The 6,658-nt window shown below is 41.8% G+C and overlaps 1 long non-coding RNA gene across 2 annotated transcripts; it reads right to left on the reverse strand.

Annotated features, from left to right (window-relative positions):
- Positions 1-1,028: 1,028 nt before the first annotated feature.
- On the reverse strand, positions 1,029-2,883 carry LOC109499898. 2 transcript variants are annotated; one of them, XR_002742451.2, is made up of 2 exons: positions 2,494-2,883; positions 1,029-1,486 (listed from the first exon to the last, which is right to left on the reverse strand). It is a non-coding gene; the product is annotated as an uncharacterized LOC109499898 (long non-coding RNA). The 2 variants fall into 2 exon arrangements; XR_006598306.1 differs by having other exon boundaries at positions 2,350-2,883.
- Between the last annotated feature and the right edge of the window lie 3,775 nt (positions 2,884-6,658).

Genomic DNA, 6,658 nt, shown 5'->3' on the forward strand with positions numbered 1-6,658 from the left:
ATTATATTTCCATATGCAAAAGTGATAGATATATCAAAAGCAATGTAGTATTCTCCTTATTTTTATGACTAAACAACATCGATCCCTGATCTGTTGGGAGCCCTTAAGAGTTGACGAGAAGTGGCTCCTTTTGAAAAGTTGGTGACAGAAAAACATTATGGCCTTAACGAAATGACATTTCATGTTTTTCTCTCTTACACGTACATAAGCACCCTGCCCAGAACTGGGATGTCTGAAAAGAGTGCCAATATTATCACAAAAAATTACAGAGCTAAATCAGCTGAGCATTAGATCAGAGATCACCCAGGGCCTGCCCATTAGCTGAGGATAGCTCATGGTTATCATATGCTTGGCTCTGAAATTTTTGAACAACGTTAATTTGAGAAATTAATATCGCACTAAAATCTGGGTCTTCCAATTCTTTTGAAACGTCAGATTTGGCAACGGTAGGGAACCATTCCCGCATGACGAAAGCCCACGGGAGCTGAAAAGCAGCTTCTGGCTTTGAGTGAGACATACATGCTCCAGATTACCCTGTTTTCTACTGCTCCCAAATATTTCCTTGACTCAAGATTGTCAATTGCCATTTTCAACAAATTTACATTGCTATTTTTCTCAGTAAAGAAATTTCTCTGTAGCTGTTCTTTTAAGAGTAGTATGACAAGATTCACCAAAAAAGATTATGTTTTTAAAAAAAACTGTATGAATTTAATATGCAGGCGGAAGGTTTGTCACTTTACTGACTTATGTTCTTTTTTAGCCCCCCGTGGAAATGATAGTTTAATGTCTTAACGCCCATAAAGAAAAGCAGAGCCGAAATGTGGCTTAGAACAGTGATCTCCAAAGAGATCCTAGGGAACGTTGAAGATAAACTACTGAGGTTTGGATAGAAAATACTGGAATCTACATAGTTGATCTCCTTCTTACTTTGTATTTTATATTTTTATATATTTTATAAGCTTATAATATAGTTATAAAGCAGTACATATAGCTATCCACACACACACATATACACATACACATGTAACTGGGTAGATAGTCAAATGTATTTTAGTGATGGAGGCATGTGATCAAACTAGCCTGCAGACTTTAGTCTCAGGAACCGGGAGAGATCTGGGAAATCATCACATCCCAATGTTCATTTTACAAAGAAAGAATCTGAAATCCCTGGAGGTGAAGTGATCTGGTCAAAGGCACAGCCATGTTAGCAATATACCCCACTGCCTGCTTTTGTCACCAAGGCCTCCATGGGAAAATGAGACCAACATGGCGATAAAAAAAATCCCCCGAAATAGCTGGGCAATTTGTAGGCAACTCAGACTTCTTCCTCCAGCGTAGCACACATTTCAACTGGTGGTACCTAGAATAGCTTCTCTTTTTTTTGTGAAAAATGGCATCTGACCATCTCCCGACTGCCAGTAGAGGCCACCACTGTGGCCGCCTTCTCATTGGCCAGCTCTCACTGGCCCTCTTCTGCCTTCTTTTCCTGTGGAAATAAAATATAAGGGCAGGAGAAAGGACATATTTGGTAATGTTACGCTCCTCAGCTTCCTGCTCGGGGCTGTCTCAGCTGCAAAATGTCAAGGGAAAAAATATCCCTCCAACTTGGAATGAATTCCAGACAGACCCTGATGCCTGCAAATTTGTCAGAGGGAGAGCCAAGTCCAGAAAAGCAGAACATGAAGAAGGCTCATTATGCGACTTCAAGAGACGCTCAAATAATCAGACACTCTGGTATTTATGATTTTCCCCATTTCAGATGGCCTGTAGTTCACAACATTCCCCTCCCTTCACCGCTGATTCTGAACTTCCTTTTAAATTAAACCTCAACAGTTATAAAAAGACTCTCACATTACTTGTAAGCCACAGGCACTACTGGGAGACACTGTTCGTACAGGCCTGTTTGGGGCTGGAGAAGGACAGCTCTTTTTGATTATTAGTCTGGGAAGGGCAGGCCAGGAAGGCAGACTCACTTCACCTTGACCACACCATTGCCCTCCTCTGCTTACCACCTCTGTGCCAGGACCCCCTGCCACTCCCAGCGTTTGATACAATGATCTGTACTAAAAAGCAGCTATTTTGTGCCCTTGGCTTTCCTTTTTCATTGTGGCTTTTATTGTAATGGGGGGGGGGGGGCAGGCAGGAAACAACCAGCAAATTGATGCCGACTCTCCCGGTTTGTGAATATACCAAGAGGACTTGTTTGTAAGGTTGAGTTCTTAGAGGGGGATCTTAGTCTGTTCCTGGCATCCAGCGCGTTTTCTTTCTCCTTTAAAACCATTGCCACATGCTGGCAAAAAGGTAAGGAAACAGGATTTGTAATCCAAACCTCATTAAATTGCTACATACACATTTTCCCTTCTGCTTCTCGCTCTTCAGTTCTAAATGCCGTGGCATTTGTTTGTACTTGGTCACCCTGAGTCCTTATTTGGGTTCTCCAGTAGGCACGAAGGCATCCAAGTATCAGTTTTAGCAACCGATGGAAGTACCCACATGAGGAATCGGGTGTTCAGTCCTAACATGCGGTCTCGACGAATAAGGGGCTTCTGTTTTCTTTTCCTAAACCGTCCAGCATCTCGACGCTGGTTTTGCTCCTCAACAGTCTAAGGTTTGTGCTACTTCCATGGTGATCGACTGTTAGGTCATAAACATTAGATTGTGGCATCACCGGATGAGTCAGTCGGGAGGAAGCTGGGCTGGAAATACAGCTGAAAGCCTCTGTTGACAGACAGATGCCTTCTTAATCATGGCCTCCGTGGGGAAAGGAAAACTATCCTGGGCCCACCCCCGGCATTGATTCACAAACCTGGACTGCTCTGGAAGAGGCCCGGAAAGCCCATCCTTGGGGGATACCACTGTTCCCTCCTCCAGACTTCTCACAGGGTAGCCACACAACTCACAGGAGGGGGAAACTGAACAAGGAAGCTCTTTCTGGTTACTTTCTGAGTGTCAGCAAAACACACACACACACACACACACACACACACACACACACACACACAAACCAGCTTTCATCTTTTCGACGTCTTGCACTGTTCCTTCTTAAAACAGCTTATATTGTCAGCATTGCCTATTCCTTGGTGCATCCGTTTCTGGTAGGGTTCCTATTCCATTACATCGGCCTTGTCTACAATATGGGCATCCTAAGAGTTCACCTTTTGGAAGGCTGGAGGTGGGACTACACAATATCATTTTGTTCCCCTTCATCAATTTGTCCTATCTCTTTTAAGCCCCGGGGACTACTAGAAATTTTGCCATCTTTTAAAAATTTCTTTACAATTTCTTGAGTCCGTATCTCATTTTAGAAGAATTGATTTCATATTTCCAAATTTAGGTTTTTAGAGAGCATGATGTCAAGAACCACTGTGCATTAGGCTGCTAGGAGACTAGGCAGCAAGAGAAACAATGTCCTTCCCTGTGTCCCCTATCAAGAACTGCTCAGTGCTCCTGCCAGCCTGTTAGGCTTTATCATCCAGTCATTTTAGACCTGCAAGAGAACATTCCATCAGGGGATCAGGTTCTATCATTTCACTGGTATGCAATGTAAGACCACAGAAACTCTAGTACAAACAAATTTTCCATGGCTCAGATTAATAATAGATAGCACTTAAATGGTCAGTCCAATTGTGTTCCCTCCCTGCTAAGGACAGAACACATGACAATAAGCTGAAAATCCAGCCAGGCAAGTCAGACCAGAAGCAAGGAAGAATTTCTGGCCTCAAGGTTACAGAAGAAGTTGTAAAGTTCACTTCTTGAGGCGAATCTTTAAGATGAGCCTGAAAAAGCATATGTGAATGGTTATGATCCAGTTCTGACTGGAGTTGGGGGACACATTTATATGATTTCCAAGCTTTCCTTCAAAACACAAGAGTCTTGCAGTGGTTGAAACGTGACTCTGTGCATTTCTCACTGCTATTGAGATTGTTATTCATGATCAGGCTACTTTTACGTAACAAAGACGGATTCTGCTGGTTGGAAGATAAGTGAGGAGTTATTTATTACACCTCTCTTGTTTCAGTCAGGAGAAAACCTAGGCACAGAGAGGTCATTGTCAGATACCCAGAAGAAGAGCTGGGCCTACAGTGCAGACCCCCCTCAGCTCCCTGTGCTGTGTGCTTTACTGCACCATAGTTTTACTGATAGTATAAATCTATTTAAGCTGTAGCTCCAGTTTGTAGGAATCTTGTTTATTTCATGAGCAGCACTGAGACAGAAATATGAGAATCTCTGGGAATTGGCATGGCTAAATATTACAATTTAGAAGAATAGTTTAGGCAAAGTACAAAAGAGGAAATGCTATTTAGATGAGTTCATTTCTACTCACTAAAAAAAAAATTAAAAAATTAAACTCAAGATCCAACAACATTTTCCTTTACTTAGCCCAACATCAGAGGCTTTACACAGCAACTCCCCAAACAAATCTGTTTCATATATTTCATCTTTCCAACTAAGGACCTTTTTTAATACCTGATCTTGAGCTTATTAACTTCTCTTAGAAAAAGTTCTATTTCATCTCTACAAATGCAAAACTGAACCTGATTTTACCTCTCTCTTGTTTTATAGTTATTTAAATGGATAATGCTGTCTGCTCTTAGAAGACAGCTAACATCCAACAGCTTTAATTTCTAAGATGTGAATTCCTTCCCCCCCTTCTCCCTTCTTTCCTTCCTCCCTCCCTTTCTTCCTTCCTCCCTCCCTCCCTCTCTTCCTTCCTTCCTTCCTTCCTTCCTTCCTTCCTTCCTTCCTTCCTTCATCTTGGAGAACTGCTTGCATTGGTTGTTCATTTGTAGAATTCTCACCTGCCTATATCTTGGAGGATAATCTATTCATTTTGATGAGGGAACATAAGGCAGCTGAAGGCCACGCACAAGCTAGCACAACCCCAACCCTCCTACCTCAGGTGGGTTATATGTGATATTCGTCAGGCACTTCTGGCTGCCTAAGAACAAAGAAAAGGACAATCTTACCAAAAGCCTAATCTCCAGTAACCTACACACTCCCTTTCCTGGAGTCCTAATATCACCCTCATCAAGATGTAGGGGTTTAAATGCTTGCCACGGTGATGTGGGTAACAAAGGCAAATGAAAAATTATCTTACTGCCTACAATCCATTGACAAGTCCTTGCAACAGGCAGATTGACCTTCCCTAGGAGCTCAACTGCATCCTGGATGCTACGGGCAAAAGGGAATCTTGGCTTAGCATTACCCTGACCCCCCAGGATCCTGTGAGTCTCCTTAAACACATAAAAATTTCTTTGCAAAAGTCCTTTATCTTTAACCCCCAAGTATATGTTGGCAATTATACTCCAAGCGTATGGCCCCTGATACACATCTGAAGGGTCTCGTGACTGAGGTTTTAGTAAACAGTAATAAATGGCATTTTCCTAACATCAGCTAGCCCCTCAAGGTCCTGGAAACCTTGCTTCCAAAATTCCTTAGAGACTTACACTGTCCCTAACTCCCTCCATACCTGAAGGTATATAATCAGTTACTCTTCACAATCCCAGTACAGCTCTCTTTCTGCCCACAGGTCCTGTCCCTGTGCTTTAATAAAATCACATTTTTGCACCAAAGACGTCTTCAAGAATTCTTTCTTGCCCATTGACTCCGAACCCCATGATCACCCCCAAAATCCATCAATTTCACATTGAATTCCAGTTAAATTATTCCCTTGGTTTTCTGCATGGAAGCTGCATTCGAAGGGCTTTCTCAATCCTATTCTGGATCAGAAGTCATGGCTCACAGATGCATTTCCTTATGAATGACTTTAATACACAGGAAATAAAGTAATCATAGTAAATGATAAAATTCGCCCCTAAAGCTGATATTAACATTATAATATCTCTCTTCTTCCCTGTTTTGGTCTTTTTAGATTCTTTGTCGGGCATCGAACAAAATCATAGTTTTAGTAAACTTCCCACGAAGTCTGAGTAAGCACTTTCCTAGTTGGTTTGATTTAGGGCATTCCAAAAGCCCTTTTTATCCCAGGTGTTATTTTATCTGTCAATCAATCAGAAACTAAAATTCCAACTAAGGGATTGCACTGTTCAGGTTAAGACACCTCCGAAACGCCGTGTGGGGGTTGGCATCCGGTGGTGTCACAGTATTAACCCATTAGTACCCATGAGTACATTAGTTTTATATAATGGATCTCAGCATGGGATCCAAAGGTTATATCCAAGGAGGGTTATATTTTGGTAGTATACATGCATGGTCTAGATTAATTATGCCAGGAAAGGAAGCCCAAGTAGGACAAGAGCGGTGGAAGATTAAGGTAAAAATAAGAGAAGGTGCCAAATAGACCATGACTCAATCACAGTTTTCTCTTCACCTGTTTCGGGAGGCTGTGTTTGTATTACTCATGTTTCAAGCACTGTGAATACATCTGTTGCCTTCTTTCTCAAAGGTCTTCACAGCTGTTCATGGACTTGACTCTTCAGGTTGAGTGTGAAGTGAATATATCATTAAATGAGGGTTTGTTGGATCTAGAGGCCCTTTTAGAGTAGTATATGTGCAGCAGAGTAGGTAAAAACTTGACAGAGCAAGACAGGGAGTTTAGTAATCAACTTTTATGATGGTTTCCATGGGTCAGGGGAGGCAAGCAAGGCATATAATGTTAGAGAAAAGGGAATTTAGGTCATTTTTTAAGTTAAGAAAA

The sequence above is a fragment of the Felis catus genome, chromosome B2 (assembly GCF_018350175.1).
Source record: "Felis catus isolate Fca126 chromosome B2, F.catus_Fca126_mat1.0, whole genome shotgun sequence".
NCBI lineage: Eukaryota > Metazoa > Chordata > Mammalia > Carnivora > Felidae > Felis > Felis catus.